Source organism: Lolium rigidum, chromosome 2, assembly GCF_022539505.1.
Source record: "Lolium rigidum isolate FL_2022 chromosome 2, APGP_CSIRO_Lrig_0.1, whole genome shotgun sequence".
Taxonomy (NCBI): domain Eukaryota; kingdom Viridiplantae; phylum Streptophyta; class Magnoliopsida; order Poales; family Poaceae; genus Lolium; species Lolium rigidum.
In genome coordinates this window covers 252,490,707-252,507,027 of record NC_061509.1, presented here as the reverse complement: position 1 = coordinate 252,507,027, position 16,321 = coordinate 252,490,707, and positions in this window count along the sequence as shown.

Sequence of the window (16,321 nt, the reverse complement as noted above, 5' to 3'; positions counted from 1 at the left end):
ATCAATATGGGATGTCCTCATCATGATTTCCTTCTTGAATTGAAGTCTTTCTCGACGCAAGCTCATCTTCCTCACCAAAATAAGACTTCAAATCTACAATGTTAAATATAGGACTAACCGTACCAAATTATGTAGGCAGCTCAAGCTTGTATGTATTATCATTTATTTCCTGTAACACCTTAAAAGGACCAACATCGCGTGGCATTAACTTAGACTTGCGCAAATCAGGAAAACAATCTTTACGCAAATGCAAGCAAACAAGATCACCAACATCAAACAACATGCTTTCTTCCTCTATCCCCATCAATTTTATACTTAGCATCATGTGTTTTATGTTGTCTTTAGTAGTCTCATGCAATTGTAATATCAATTCAACACGTTGGGTAGCATCCAAATTATTTTACACCGAAAATGGTAATGGCAATAAATCAATAGGTGCACGAGGAATAAACCATACACAATCTCAAATGGGCACATCTTAGTGGTAGAATGCAGCGAACGATTGTAAGCAAATTCAATATGAGGTAAACATTCTTCCCACAATTTTAAGTTCTTCTTCAAAACAACTCGCAACATAGTAGACAATGTTCTGTTTACTACTTCAGTTTGTCCATTGGTTTGGGGATGACATGTAGTACTAAACATCAATTTAGTCCCTAATTTTGCCCATAAACATCTCCAAAAGTGGCTAAAAACCTTAGTATCACAATCGGACACAATAGTATTTGGCACACCATGTAAACGAACATTTTCACGAAAGAACAAATCAACAACATGCGTAGCATCATCAGTCTTGTGAGAAGGAATAAAGTGTGCCATCTTAAAAAACCGATCCCGAACAACAAAAATGATATCCCTCCCCTTCTGTATACGAGGCAATCCCAAAACGAAATCCATAGAAATATCCTCCCAAAGTACACTAGGAACATAAAGAGGCATATATAAACCATGTGGATTAAGTCGATACTTAGCTTTTTGAAATGTAGTGCAGCGTGCCACGAATCTCTCAACATCTCGACGCATGCGTGGCCAAAAGAAGTGAGCAGCAAGTACATCCTCCGTCGTCTTCACACCAAAGTGACCCATGTTCTACCATCTCTACAATTCAACAACACATCTTTAAAATCATGATCATGAAACTATTGTTCCTTTAATCCAAAAATTCTGAAGTCAAGTTGAGATAGCATACTATAACGGCGCGACAAAGCATCAGCAATAACATTACCTTTACCCTTTTTGTGTTTGATAACACAAGAAAAAGATTCAATAAACTCAACCCACTTTGCATGGCGGCGATTCAACTTAGCTTGACTACGAATATGCTTCAAAGATTCATGATCAGAATATATAACAAATTCTTTAGGCCATAAATAATGTTGCCAAGTTTCTAATGTCCAACGCATATAATTCTTTATCATAAGTAGAATAGTTCAGACTAGGTCCACTCAATTTCTCACTAAATTATGCAACATGTTTGCCCTCTTGTAGTAACACACCTCCCAAACAAATTTCACTAGCATCACATTCAAGCTCAAAAGTGTTATTGAAATCATGAAGTTGAAGTAATGAAGCATGTGTTAACTTATCTTCCAGTATCATGAAAGCTTCTTGTTGTGCATCGTCCTAAACAAAGGGCACATTCTTCTTTGTAAGCTCATTCAGCGGCACAACAATGGATCCAAAGTCTTTCACGAAGCGCCTATAAAAACCAGCGAGGCCAAGAAAACTCCTCACTTGCGTGACCGTCTTGGGCGGTGGCCAATTCTCAATTGCTTCAATCTTGTCTGAATCAACTTCAATACCTTGCGCTGTAACAACATAGCCAAGAAACGCAACTCGATTGATGCAAAAGGTGCACTTCTCAAGATTACCATACAAAGTGCATCACGTAAAGCATTGAAAACAACAAGTAAATGATCCAAATGGTCCTCCAAAGATTTTGTATATATAAGAATATCATCAAAGTATACCACCACAAAACATCCAATAAAAGCACGTAAAACTTCATTAATCAGTCTCATCAAAGTACTAGGACATTAGTTAATCCAAAAGGAATTACTAACCACTCATATAAACCGAACTTAGTTTTAAACGATGTTTTTCATTCATATCCTAATTGCATACGAATCTGGTGGTAACCACTATGCAAATCAACTTTAGAGAATATAATAGAAGCACTCAAATCATCAAGCATATCATCTAAACATGGTATAGGGTGACGATATTGAATAGTAATATTATTAATAGCTCTACAATCAGTACACATATGCGAAGAACCATCTTTCTTAGGTACCAAAATAATAGGAACGACACATGGACTAAGAGATTCACGAATGTAACTTTTATCTTGTAGAACCTGAATTTGCCGTTGAATCTCGTTGGTCTCCTCGGGATTGGTATGATATGACGCACGGCTGGGCATCGAAGCTCCTAGAATCAAGTCAATTTGGTGTTCTATCCCATGAAAAAGTGGTAGTCCAGGTGAAACATCTTGTGGGAACACATCCATGAATTCATGCAAAAGGTTAGCAACTGCAGGTGGCAAAGAAGGAGACATATCCTCAAATGAAAACAAAACTTCTTTGCAAATAATTGCATAACATTGAGTAATGTTCACATCAAGATAAACAATATCAGGTTTACTAGCAAGCAAACAAGGATTCTTTAAACGAATTTCAGTAACATGGTTGAATCAGATTTAGTATTACTCTTATGCGGTAAAAAATCTACATCAAAAATCTGAATCTCACTCTTATTTTTCTCCTTGTTTTTAGTCGACTAGCTCTAGCAAGACCATCTTTTAAAATTTGTTCAGGAGTCATAAGTTTGAGACCAATTTATTTACGTCATGCATAAGTCTTACTGATTAGTTTTACCATTATGAACATATTCTCTATCAAACTGCTAAGGTCTACCAAGTAACAAAGAACAAGCTTGTATAGGTACAATATCACAATCAACAAAATCAGAATATGTACCAATAGTAAAATGCACACGCGTAGTTCTTGTTACCTTGAGTTTCCGAGAGCTCTCAAACCACTGAATATAATATGGATGGGTGCGTTGTCTTGTAGGTAGAGGAAGCTTCTCCACCATGTTAATGCTAGCGATATTATTACAACTCCCTCCCTCAATGATGACCAGTATAGTTTTGATCTTTTACAGTGTCTCGTGTTTGAAACAGGTTGTGGCGTTGATCATGTTAAGATTTACTCAATTGCACAATCAGCACACGTTGTGCAACTAAACTCTTGTACTCATCAGCAGTTTCAGCTCCCATTACCTCCATCTCTTTCTCAGAATCATAATTTGCTCCCTCACGTGCAGCAATAAGGGCCAATGTATCATCGTCAAAGTCACTTGCCAAATCGCCATCTTCACGTACCATCATCACACATTGGGTACTGCATTCTTTTTCTATGTGACTGTATCGCCAACATTTGCGACATTGAACATCGCGTGTCTTCCCCGTGGAGGCCATAGAAGATGAACTCTGAGAAGGACCAGTAGATGGTGGTGGAGTAGCATCACGTGGTGCTCTTGATGCCGATGTGGTGTACTTGGATGTAGTAGACGCTAGAGCAGCCCCACGAGTGTGCGGCGCTGATTGTTGCGAAAACCATGATGAAGTACGACCTGCAAAAATATTAGCTCTTCTCCATGGTGGTTGACGATCCTGTACTTTACGTTCAGCTTTGCAAGCAAGATGAAATAAACGAGTAATGATATTGTACTCCTTATAGTCTAAAATATGTTGAATCTCTTTATTCAAACCACCTAAGAAATGTGCAAGCATAGCTTATTATCCTCTACAATACCACAACGAATCGTGCCCGTTTGCAATTCTTGATAATAGTCTTCTACAGAATTTTACCTTGTTCTAAACGAGACAATTTTTTAAGCTAATCATGTTGATAATGCGGATGAATAAAACAAGTACGCATAGAAAGTTTTAGACCAATCCAAGTAGCGGGAATATTGGTATGACGTACTCTACAATGTTTAGACCACCAAATAGAAGCAAAATCTATGAACTCACAAGTAGCAGCACTAACACGCAAATACTCAGGATATCGTTAACATGCAAAGATTTGTTCTACTTCCAATTCCCAAGTAAGGTGTGGTGACCCTGCATACCACTGCATGTTGTAGTATGCCAGTCGTTGATATAACATTCACGAAGTACCATTCCGCAAATATTACATCCCTCAGAGTAGTACAACAGAACATAGCAGGTCCATAACTCATTCATTTATTATTACAAACATAATATACATATCATCTCGGAGCTCCTCTTGGGTCCTAAGAGGGATACTCCTGGGTTCGAGGCGAACCCAACTTAACTTATAATACAGGAGTCTTACTAAGTTATACATTTATTCCCTCGAGCAGTAAAGTACTAAGAGTTCGTACTGCTCGGCTACTACTACTACTTAACGGTCTACGCTTGATCTCCTCCGGAACCCTCTCCGGTTCCGTAGACTATAAGGTAGTCTACACCTTCGACACCTCCAGAGAGGTCTGGTTCTTCATAGCCGATGATGTCGGCTCCTTCAGGGTTGTCGTTGTCCTCCTCCAGATGGTTCAGACAATCTAAGTGATGACGCGTAAAGCACACGCCCGTTGGGAACCCCAAGTGGAAGTGTGATGCGTACAGCAGCAAGTTTCCCTCAGTAAGAAACCAAGGTTTATCAAACCAGTAGGAGTCAAGAAGCACGTTGAAGGTTGATGGCGGAGGAGTGTAGTGCGGCGCAACACCAGGGATTCCGGCGCCAACGTGGAACCTGCACAACAGAATCACAGAACTTTGCCCCAACGTAACAGTGAGGTTGTCAATCTCACCGGCTTGCTGTAAACAAAGGATTAGATGTATAGTGTGGAAGATGATGGTTGTTTGCGAAGAACAGTAAAGAACAATTGCAGCAGATTGTATTTTAGATGTAAAGAATAGGACCGGGGTCCACAGTTCACTAGTGGTGTCTCTCCCATAAGATATCAGATGTTGGGTGAACGAATTACAGTTGGGCAATTGACAAATAAAGAAGGCATAACAATGCACATACATATATCATGATGAGTACTACGAGATTTAATCTGGGCATTACGACAAAGTACATAGACCGCTATCCAGCATGCATCTATGCCTAAAAAGTCCACCTTCGAGTTATCATCCGAACCCCTTCCGAGTATTAAGTTGTAAACAACGAGACAATTGCATTAAGTATGGTGCGTAATGTAATCAACACAAATATCCTTAGACAAAGCATCGATGTTTTATCCCTAGTGGCAACAGCACATCCACAACCTTAGAACTTTACGTCACTGTCCCGGATTTAATGGAGGCATGAACCCACTATCGAGCATAAATACTCCCTCTTGGAGTCACAAGTATCAACTTGGCCGGAGCCTCTACTAGCAACGGAGAGCATGCAAGAACATAAATAACATATATGATAGATTGATAATCAACTTGACATAGTATTCAATATTCATCGGATCCCAACAAACACAACATGAAGGATTACGGATAGATGATCTTGATCATGATAGGCAGCTCACAAGATCTAACATGATAGCACAATGAGGAGAAGACAACCATCTAGCTACTCGCTATGGACCCATAGTCCGGGGGTGAACTACTCACACATCGATCCGGAGGCGATCATGGCGATGAAGAGACCTCCGGGAGATGATTCCCCTCTCCGGCAGGGTGCCGGAGGCGATCTCTTGAATCCCCCGAGATGGGATTGGCGGCGGCGGCGTCTCTGGAAGGTTTTCCGTATCGTGGCTCTCGGTGCGGGGGTTTCGCGACGAAGACCTTAAGTAGGCGGAAGGGCGAGTCGGGAGGGTCACGGGGGCCCCACACAACAGGGCCGCACGGGCCCCTTGCGGGCCGCGCCGCCCTACTGTGGCGGCGCCCCGTGGCCCCACTTCGTTTCCTCTTCGGACTTCTGGAAGCTTCGTGGAAAAATAGGCCCCGGGCGTTGATTTCGTCCAATTCCGAGAACATTTCCTTACTAGGATTTCTGAAACCAAAAACAGCAGAAAACAGCAATCGGCTCTTCGGCATCTCGTCAATAGGTTAGTGCCGGAAAATGCATAATAATGACATATAATGTGTATAAAACATGTGAGTATCATCATAAAAGTAGCATGGAACATAAGAAATTATAGATACGTTTGAGACGTATCAAGCATCCCCAAGCTTAGTTCTTACTCGCCCTCGAGTAGGTAAACGATAACAAAGATAATTTCTGAAGTGACATGCTATCATAATCTTGATCATACTATTGTAAAGCATATGAGATGAATGCAGCGATTCGAAGCAATGATGAAGATAATGAGTAAACAAATGAATCATATAGCAAAGAATTTTCATGAATAATACTTTCAAGACAAGCATCAATAAGACTTGCATAAGAGTTACTCATAAAACAATAAATTCAAAGTAAAGGTATTGAAGCAACACAAAGGAAGATATAAGTTTCAGCGGTTGCTTTCAACTTCAACATATTTATCTCATGGATAATTGTCAACACAAAGTAATATAACAAGTGCAATAAGTAAACATGTAAGAATCAATGCACACAGTTGACACAAGTGTTTGCTTCTGGGATAGAAGGAATATCTAAACTGACTCAACAATAAAGTAAAAGATAGGCCCTTCGCAGAGGGAAGCATTGATTACTATATTTGTGCTAGAGCTTTTCATTTTGAAAACAAGAAACAATTTTGTCAACGGTAGTAATAAAGCATATGTGTTATGTATAAGACATCTTATAAGTTGCAAGCCTCATGCATAGTATACCAATAGTGCTCGCACCTTGTCCTAATTAGCTTGGATTAACACGGATTATCATTGCATAGCATATGTTTCAACCAAGTGTCACAAAGGGGTACCTCTATGCCGCTCGTACAAAGGTCTAAGGAGAAAGCTCGCATTGGATTTCTCGCTTTTGGTTATTCTCAACTTAGACATCCATACCGGGACAACATAGACAACAGATAATGGACTCCTCTTTAATGCATAAGCATTCAACAACAGTTAAAATTCTCATAAGAGATTGAGGATTAATTGTCCACACTGAAACTTCCACCATGAATCATGGCTTTAGTTAGCGGCCCAATGTTCTTCTCTAACAGTATGCATACTCAAACCATTTGATCATGAAAATCGCTCTTACTTCGAGACAAGACGAACATGCATAGCAACTCACATGATATTCAACAAAGGTAAAAGTTGATGGCATCCCCAGAAACATGGTTACCGCTCAACAAGCAACTTATTAAGAAATAAAACACATAAGTACATATTCTTCACCACAATAGTTTTTAAGGCTATTTGTCCCATGAGATATATATTGCAAAGGCAAAGAATAGAATTTTAAAGGTAGCACTCAAGTAATTTACTTTGGAATGGCGGAGAAATACCATGTGGTAGGTAGGTATGGTGGACACAAATGGCATGGTTATTGGCTCAAGGATTTGGATGCACGAGAAGAATTCCTCTCAATACAAGGCTAGGCTAGCAAGGTTGTTTGAAGCAAACTCAAGTATAAAAGGTGCAGCAAAGCTCACATATGAACATATTGTAACTATTATAAGACTTTATATTGTCTCCTTGTTGTTCAAACACCTCAACCGAGAAAATATCTAGACTCTAGAGATCAATCATGCAAACCAAATTTTAACAAGCTCTATGTAGTTATTCATTAATGGGTACAAGGTACATGATGCAAGAGCTTAAACATGATCTATATGAGCACAACAATTGCCAAGTATCACATTATTCAAGACATTAAACCATTTACCACATGTGGCGTTTTCCGTTTCCAACCATATAGCAATGAATGAAATAGTCCAACTTTCGCAATGAACATTAAAGATAAAGCTAAGAACATATTTGTTCATACGAAACAGCGGAGCGTGTCTCTCTCCCAAACAAAGAATGCTAGGATCCGATTTTATTCAAACAAAAACAAAAATAAAAACAAACGAGACGCTCCAAGTAAAGCACATAAGATGTGACGGAATAAAAATATAGTTTCACTAGAGGAACTCGATAAGTTGTCGATGAAGAAGGGATGCCTTGGGCATCCCCAAGCTTAGACGCTTGAGTCTTCTTAAAATATGCGGGGATGAACCACGGGGCATCCCCAAGCTTTGACTTTTCACTCTTCTTGATCATATTGTATCATCCTCCTCTCTTGACCCTTGAAAACTTCCTCCACACCAAACTCGAAACAAACTCATTAGAGGGTCGAGTGCATAATTCATATATTCAGAGGTGACATAATCATTCTTAAAACTTCTGGACATTGCACAAAGCTACTGAAAGTTAATGGAGCAAAGAAATCCATCAAACATAGCAAAACAGGCAATGCGAAATAAAAGGCAGAATCTGTCAAAACAGAACAGTCCGTAAAGACAAATTTTAAAGTGGAACCAAACTTGCTCAGATGAAAATGCCCAAATTGAATGAAAGTTGCGTACATATCTGAGGATCACGCACGTAAATTGGCAGATATTATCACTGCTGCCAGATATTATCACTGCTGCCAGATATTATCAGCATTTGTTCTCAGATGTTACTGTTATGCCAGTCTTTCAGTGGATTTGGAAATCTTCATGTATAATGAAGCATAAATTTTTTGCATGGTTGCTGCTCAATGATAGAATAAACACAAGAGATATGTTAAAGAGGAGACATTGGAAAGTAACAGAGGATACACATTGTGTTTTGTGTCCAGGGAGGCAGTATGAGCACAGAATTCACTTGTTTTTTGAATGTAATTTCAGTCATAGGGTCTGGAATTATTTGCAGATTGAGTGGACTAGTGGTCAGGAAGTGCAAATGATTTTTCAGAGGCTAAAAGAAGTTTTGGTAAACCTTTCTTCATGGAGATAGTCATTTTAGCCTGCTGGAATATCTGGAAGCAAAGAAATGGTCTAATCTTTCAGGGTGTGAAGCCTTCTTTCCTTGGTTGGAGAAGTAATTTCATGCATGATGTATCCTTGCTTGAGCATAGGATAAAGAAGAAGTATCTGAAAACCTTTTTAGCCTGGATAGGCAGCTTGCGATGATGTATAAGGTTTTGTTTAGTTTGTACAGGTAGGGTCTTTCTTTTCTTTTTTACTCTTGTTTGTACATAAGTTTTTATGGTAATAAATTGCTGTGGGGCTTTTTGCCTCACAGTCTTCCGTTTCAAAAAAAAAAAATCATGCAACTTAAAATTGAATTCAATCATGCAACTTAAATTATAATGTAATACTCTCCTCTCTTCTCAAAACCCTAATTTAGTTAGGTGAGAAGCAAGTTTGTCGCACTCTCGAAACCCTAACCCTGTAAGGTGTCGAGAGAGAAACTTGTCCCCCTTCGATGCAGTTTTGTTTTAAAAGCGTGAAATTTCCCCAGAATTTACGATGCGATGCACATCCCTTTCTAAAATCTACCCCTCGATCGTCTCTAAACCTGGGACATTACAGCCTTTCCCCCTTAAAGAAAACTTCGTCCCGAAGTTGTGGTTGTAATACCTGAAGAGTTCGGGGTATGTTTTCCTCAGGTCATCTTCCTTTTCCCAGGTGGCACTACAAGAAAAGTTGCCATGGCCGACGAAGTTGAAGTCGCGCCGTGGTTGCTGGTGTACCATGGCCGACGATTTTGGTCCCTCCGTGGTGCATGTCAAAACTTTTTTTTTCTCGTTTTTGAGGCCACCTAGCCCGACGCAAGCGGCCAAAACGGCGCGTATGGTGGCCCGGGACGTGGTGCATCGCGAATTCTCGGGTTCGCCGGCCGAGTCAACGCAAATCCGCACCGCCGAGGGATGTAGGGCCCGGATGGCAGCCTCTCCGGCATTGTTTTTTTCTCGATCGCGCCATCTCGTTCAACGTTCTCCGATCGAGCCGTTTACGATGCGGGATCATGGGTCCCGCATGTCATCCTCTATGAACCAAAATTCTTTCTATTCTTGGATTTTTTTGACCCCTGATTTCTGGCTACTTCCTTTTTCTTTTGATCCCTTGCCGCCTTGGAAACGTTGAGACCGCTGCTGCTAAATGGGACCCGCATGTCATCCTCAATGTGCAATCAACTTTCTTTTCTTGGAGTTTTTTTTGGCACCTCAAATTTGGTCACTTGCCTTTTTCTTTCGATCCCCTGTCGCCTCTCAAACGGTGATACCGCTGCTCGCTAACTGGGACCCGCATGTCATCCTCTATGCACTATAAAACTTTCTTTTCTTGAATTATTTTTGGCACCTCATATTTGGTCACTTACCTTTTTCTTTCGATCCCCTGCCGCCTCTCAAACGGTGATACCGCTGCTGCTAAATGGGACCCGCATGCCATCCTCTATGTACTATAAAACTTTCTTTTCTTGGAGTTTTTTTTGGCACCTCAAATTTGGTCACTTGCCTTTTTCTTTCGATCCCCTGCCGCCTCTCAAACGGTGATACCGCTGCTCCTAACTGGGACCCGCATGTCATCCTCTATGTACTATAAAACTTTCTTTTCTTGAATTATTTTTGGCACCTCATATTTGGTCACTTAGCTTTTTCTTTCGATCTCATGCCACGTTTGAAACGTTGAGGAACCTGCAAGCTCATGGGACCCGCATGTCATCCTCTATGTACTATAAAAGTTCATTTTCTTGGTTTTTTTTCACCCTCTGATTTTTGGCAATTTCTTTTTTCTTTTGATCCCCTGCCGCCTCTCAAACGGTGATACCGCTACTGCTAAATCGGACCCGCATGTCATCCTCTATGTACTATAAAACTTTCTTTTCTTGAATTATTTTTGGCTGCTCATATTTTTTCACTTGCCTTTTTCTTTCGATCCCTGCCGCCTCTCAAACGGTGATACCGCTGCTGCTAAATGGGACCCGCATGTCATCCTCTATGTACTATAAAACTTTCTTTTCTTGAATTATTTTTGGCTCCTGATATTTTTTCACTTGCCTTTTTCTTTCGATCTCATGCCACGTTTGAAACGTTGAGAGACCCTGTCGGCTCATGGGACCTGCATGTCATCCTCTATGTGCTATAAAAGTTTCCTTTGTTGGATTTTTTTTCACCCTCTGATTTTTGGCTTGCCTTTTTCTTTTGATCCCCTCCCCCTTTGAAACGTTGAGTAAGCTGTTGGCTCAAGGGACCCGCATGTCATCCTCTATGTCCATCAACTTTCTTTTCTTGGATTTTTTTCACCCCCTAATTACTAGCTACTTTCTTTTTTCTTTTGATCTCAAGCCGCATTACAAACATTGAGACCGCTGCTGCAAAATGGGACCCACATGTCATCCTCTATGTACAATAAATCTTGGATTATTTTTGGCTCCTGATATTTGGTCACTTGCCTTTTTCTTTCGATCTCATGCCACCTTTGAAACGTTGAGTAAGCTGCTGGCTCATGGGTCCCGCATGTCATCCTCTACGAACAATAAAAGTTTCCTTTCTTGGAGTTATTTTTGACCCCTAATTTCTGGCTATTTGCCTTTTTCTTTTGATCCCCTGCCCCATTTGAAACGATGAGGACGCTGTTGGCAGGTCGGTCCCACATGTCATCCTCTATGAACAATAAAAATTTCCTTCGGTGGATTTATTTTTGACCCCTAATTAATTTCTGGCTATTTCCTTTTTTTCTTTTGATCCCCTGCCGCCTTGGAATTGTTGAGAATGCTCGCTGCCTCATTTTTCTTTTCGTCTGTGCCGCCTTGGAAACGTTGAGACCGTCTGCTACAAAATGGGACCCGCATGTCATCCTCTATGTACAATAAAGTTTCTTTTCTTGGATTATTTTTGGCTCCCGATATTATGTCACTTGGCTTTTTCTTTCGATCTCATGCCGACTTTGAAACGTTGAGGATGCTTGCTGCCTCATGGGTCCCGCATGTCATCCTCTCAGAACGATAAATGTTTTCTTTTCTTGTATTTTTTTACCAACTGATTTTTGGCTTTTTTTTATTTTCGATCCCCTGCCGCCTTTGAAACGTTGACGACGCTGCTGGCTCATGGGTCCCCGATGTCATCCTCCCCGTACAAGAAACATGTGATATTTTATTTTGCAGACAATAAACGTTGTATTTCGCTCTGAGCTATTGCAAACGGATAAATTAAATCTTTATATCTACATAAACAAACTTATATGTTGAATCTCCTTGTTTTTTGTTTTTGCGAAGCATAGGACTTTCCTGTTTTTTTTTGAGAAAAATTCGACCTTTCCTGTTTTGGAGTGGGCTGAAATTGTACGAGTCAAAAGGCCCGACAGGATAGTTCGAAGGCCCGGATGTCCAGATACAGCCCAATTGAAATCTTTCTTTTCTTGGATTTTTTTTCACACCCTGATTTTTGGCTACTTCATTTTTCTTTCGGTCCTGTGCCGCCTTGGAAGCGTTGAGACCGCTGCTATAAAATGGGACCCGCATGTCATCCTCTATGTACAATAAAGTTTCTTTTCTTGGATTATTTTTGGCTCTTGATATTATGTCACTTGCCTTTTTCTTTCAATCTCATGCCGACTTTGAAACGTTGAGGAAGCTGCTGGCTCATGGGTCCCGCATGTCATCCTCTATGAACAATAAAAGTTTCCTTTGTTGGATTTATTTTTTTCCCCTAATTTCTGGCTATTTGCCTTTTTCTTTTGATCCCCGCCCCCTTTGAAACGATGACGACGCAGCTGGCAAGTCGGTCCCACATGTCATCCTCTATGAACAATAAAAGTTTCCTTTGATGGATTTATTTTTGACCCTAATTAATTTCTGGCTATTTCCTTTTTTTCTTTTGATCCCCTGCCGCCTTGAAATAGTTGAGGATGCTCGCTGCCTCATGGGTCCCGCATGTCATCCTCTCAGAAAGGTAAATGTTTCTTTTCTTGAATTTGTTTACCAACTGATTTTTGGCTTATTTTTCTTTCGATCTCCTGCCACCTTTAAAACGTTGACGACGTTGCTGGCTCATGGGTCCCCAATGTCAGCCTCCCCATACTGCAAATCCTCTTTCTGCAAAGGTTGTATTTCTAGATAGATAAGGTGGATTCGAATCTGCCATGGTTCGGGCAGCTCGGGTAAGCCTTCTTGCACTCGATTAATGGAAGTAGTGTATAGCAAGGTCAAGACATGTGGCTCGGTGTAATGAATCTATTTGAATCATGTTGTGGGTTCAATCTGATAGTTCTCTAACAGAGTCGACCAAAATAGAAATTAAGTTTTTTCTAAAACAGAAATGCAAATTAAGATGAACACAAACATTAGTTATCATAATAGCTGATCATACATACATACTTGCTAAGAGCAAAAGCTTGCCACAGTTTTACCACCCATATAATTAATTAGCAGTTCGGATAAGATAACCTTATATAAGTATAACTACAAATGCATTTGCTAAGGGCTCATGGGGCAACAGAACTAGACAACCGCGAACTTTATGACCAGCATGTCACAGCGGCATCGAAAGATCTTGACCTTCAACTTTGATCCAATGCGAAGTTTGGCACCGTCAATGAACTTTTTCCACCTGGAAGTAACAGCCAAGCGGCCATCTGTGGGACTGATGGAGTACCGTCCCTCCACGGTGAGACCTTCACTCTCCATGACGAGAGAAATCTTGCCCCTTCGGCCAGCATTGAGATCCTTGGCGATACTTTTAGGCAATTTCTGATTCAAAGCAAGAGATACCACCAAAAATTAGTCAATGGCACCAATGCACTGAACCATGTGAGACTTTGAGCAGAGAAGACATCAAGATAAGAGCAGTTATGCTGTTATATACTCACGAACATAGCCTTCAGATACGTCCTGGTCACCACACGGGTGGCCACAGCAATGAGCTGAGACCTCGGTGATCTGGCTGGGGCAGGTGCAGGAGCCTGGGCTGGTACACGAGCTGGTGCTGATGCAGGAGACTGCTGGTGTGGGGACCCCGGACTAACGGTCCGAAATACCCTGTTATGTATACAGTTCACGATCCCATGATCAGTGTGTCGTGAACACATAACCGAACTGATATCAAATTACACCATCCATTACAAAGCGGAATAAGAAAATTACAATGAGGTCACATGACCAATACTTACATAATAGCCTCGAAGGGCCTAACTAAACATCGGAGTAGCATCATCACTTCAGCAAGCGCAGCACCCAAGTCATCTCGCCATAACCCTACGAGCAACCGATCGGGAAGACGTTCCTAGCTCGCATAGACGTCGCCAACTCCTTCTTCGTTTGTCGAGTTCCTTCAAGTCTGGCCAAGTAAATAGCCAGGGACAAAGCCGTGAGTACATTGGAATTGTACTCGCAAACCATCAAGAAGGTAATTTGCAAGGGTGCAAGCTAACAAATGCTAATCTAAGATGACAAGAGGGAAGAGCTAATTTCTCTTGTGGAAATAGCATGTGAAAGAGAATCAGTTTCTCTTGTGGATATAGCATGTGAAAGAGAATCAGTTTCTCTTGTGGATATAGCATGCCGACATCTCAAGTGATGCGGACACTTTGGTGGTCCTATGACATCTCTATATCTTTATTGAAGAAGGTACTTCAAAAGATAGACTACGACATATCTATATCTTTATTGAAGAAGAGTTAGCATACCGCCATCTCAGGTGATGGGGATACTAGGGAAGTCCTATGACATCTCTATATCTTTATTGAAGAATAGCTCCTCTGCATGAAACACTAGGAGAAGTCCCCCACTTTGTTTTATTTTCACCCGACCATCTCCATATGGTCGACACACGCCTTTCCCGTACCCTTCCGGTACATCCAACACAACACTTTCTTTGCAAAGCATTTATCAAAACAAAACTCAAGCCCCGGTTAAGTATGGCCATTTCAACTTGTCCATGACCACGGACGCGGCTATTCGAATAGATTTGACTCTGCAGAGTTTGCACACTTTCCCCACAACTATCCGGATACCTATCGTGTGGGCATCATCCCCGCATAACAACATATGCCACGACGGATACCCGGACATAACCTTTCGCCCATCTCCACCGGCACGAGTCCTTCCCTCGCGGGCTTACCCCTTCCCGGCACCCCGGCAAAGCATACCTCCTTTTGAGCGTATCTCCGGCGCCATGACGAAGACCCTCGGTAATCGTCCGGCTATCGGCTAAGACAGTGTATTGCCTCCTCCAGAGCGCAACCCGGCGTCGGAGGTCATCGTGACCCTTCCTAGAAAGTTGTGAAGGGTGCTCCTGCCAGCTTCAACAAACTACGGGCTAAGCCCCGTCCCACACCAGGGTAGTGTGGTTGCGCGATAAAAAGTTGGGACGGCGAACACTTATACGCAGTGCTCCTTTTTAAAACCATTTTTCCCACAACACCTTGGTTGTTCAACAAATATCCATACACCACTTTTCCGAACATCTTTACCAAGATCCTTTTCTTTCTTAAACCATACGCTTGGGTTAACTCACCCAAGGTTTTCGTAAAACATTTACAACAAGGTAAGCCTTGAGGGGTTCCCAACCTATAGTTTCATGAGTTGAACTAGAATTGCACTACGGCCGAGATGAGAGTCATCTTGCCATAGAAGGTATAAAAAGAGTAATGGGTGGAACATACTCGCTTAAGGTAAGCATGTATGATGACATCACAACGAGGAATAATCTCAGATTTGTGGTACAAACTATACAATTTGGATAGTGGAGAATCACTATCCAACCAACTCTCCAATAGGGTACTCGGCATACTCCTCTCAAATTGAGAATTACACCAAGATCATGACATTGATACCTCTAAACTACAAAAGTGGTGAGTGTGGTGGAAGTTACTATCTTGAGAGGGAAGATGCTCAATGTTGAGCATACCAGATGACCAAGTGGAATAGCACGGTCATGATGCCATGCATCCCATAATCACAACGACAATAGTGGAGTATCACCACTAGGGAGTACCCCACTTGCAATCACACATAGATGACATAAATAGAGAGAATAACACACATAGAATCAAGGTGCTTTGAACATCAACAAATGACATCCAACTAGACACCAAATCAGAGATCAAAAGATGGCTTGCCTTGGCTTATTTGTCCCTGGACTTCTTCAGCTCCATCAATATAAGAATCCCAATAACATAAATAAAATCCTCGTCCGATTCCACTTCTTCTTCTTCTCCGGAATTGTTCGCATCTATCGCCGGAAAATATAAAAGGAACACAATCAATCACATTGTACCAACAAAACAATCATGCAACAATCAACAATCAAAAGCTAACCACTCTTCTACGGCTAACATATTAAAGACTTATAGATACTACAAAGCATCTAAAAGAAAACCCATTTTATTTACCTAGTGAAGGTATGAGAGTGCCATGACTTAGCAA